Source organism: Lucilia cuprina, chromosome 2, assembly GCF_022045245.1.
Source record: "Lucilia cuprina isolate Lc7/37 chromosome 2, ASM2204524v1, whole genome shotgun sequence".
NCBI classification, from domain to species: Eukaryota; Metazoa; Arthropoda; class Insecta; order Diptera; family Calliphoridae; genus Lucilia; species Lucilia cuprina.
In genome coordinates, this window is record NC_060950.1 from 63,712,182 (window position 1) to 63,713,693 (window position 1,512).

General features: G+C 26.3%; 1 protein-coding gene across 1 annotated transcript in view; it reads left to right on the forward strand.

Annotated features, from left to right (window-relative positions):
• LOC111679629 overlaps positions 1–1,512 on the forward strand; it is a 5,124-nt gene that overhangs the window by 1,745 nt on the left and 1,867 nt on the right. The window lies entirely within an intron of this gene.

A 1,512-nucleotide genomic window follows, 5' to 3' on the forward strand; every position in this document is an offset into this window, starting at 1 on the left:
TTCTGTTTTAGTTCTGTTCTAGTTCTGTTCTAGTTCTGTTCTAGTTCTGTTCTAGTTCTGTTCTAGTTCTGTTCTAGTTCTGTTCTAGTTCTGATCTAGTTCTGTTCTGGATCTGTTCTAGTTCTTTTCTAGTTCTTTTCTAGTTCTTTTCTAGTTCTGTTCTAGTTCTGTTCTAGTTCTGTTCTAGATCTGTTGTAGTTCTTTTCTAGTTGAATATAGTTGAGTTTTAGTTTTGTTCTAGTTCTGTTATAGTTCTGTTATAGTTCTGTTCTAGTTCTGTTTTAATTCTCATCTAGATCTGTTCTATTTCTAATTCAGTTTAAGTTTATAGTTTGTTCTACAGACTAGTATAAAATCTTTTCTGTAGATTAGAATATTAATTTTATTCGAGATTTAAATTAATTAAAAATCTATGTACTGTTCGATATATATTATATTTAGATTCTCTTCTGAAAATTAAGTACATTGTACAAATATTATTTTTTTCTTTTTAGTTCAATCTATTTAAAAACACTCAATTTGTGTGTGAACATTAGCCAACAATAGTTTTTTTAATACACTTTTTATAAAAAAAAAATTTAAACAAATGGATTTGAAAATTCTATTTAATTTGCATTTCAACAAAGTTTTCTCGATATACATAGATTTATCTTAAAAAAAATGTGTTTAGACGAAATCTATTTCAAACGGCTAAATAACATGTGTGTGTTGTTTTCAATAAACTTTTTTCCGAAAAATCGTTTCTTTTTTTTCTTCAACAAGAGAACATTTAGATTTTATGCTAAATTAAAATATAAACTAATTGAAAGAAACTAAACACAAAAATATATAACAAATACATACAATTTAATACAAAATACATATCTATTCGTATTTATCTGGTGATTTTTAATTGTTTTCTGCATTCAAACAGTTTTCAATTTTCAATACTTATGGTCAAGGCTAGAAGATAGAAGAAAGCATCAGCAGCGGCAGCATACGTTGCTAGTGTACTGAAGAAGGAAATCTAATTAAAATTGAAAATTTATGTTGAAACATTAAATTTTATATTTAATCAAAATACGAAAAAAACAACAACAAGAGAAATAAATATTTATATTTTTAGTTTAAATAGAAATTGTACTCGTTTCAGCATCCTGCTTTTTTATTATATTTTTGTTATTTAAATGAAATTTTGCTTTAAAAAAAACCTAATTATATAGGTTTTTTCAAACAGAACACGAAAAATGGGAAAAATAAGTTCATTGAACTTGTAAGAAATAGATCTGTAGTTTTGACTTTAAAGTTGGCTAATTTTAAAAGTTAAAAAATGAGTGAAGGGAGAAGATATATAAAAACTGCAAACATTTTATACTTTCTTCTATAGGCTACAGACTGAACTAAAGTAGGAGCGAACACGAACTGGAACTGAACTAGAACAGAACAAGAACTGAACTAGAACTGAACTAGAACTGAACTAGAACTGAACTAGAACTGAACTAGAACTGAACTAGAACTGAACTAGAACTGAAC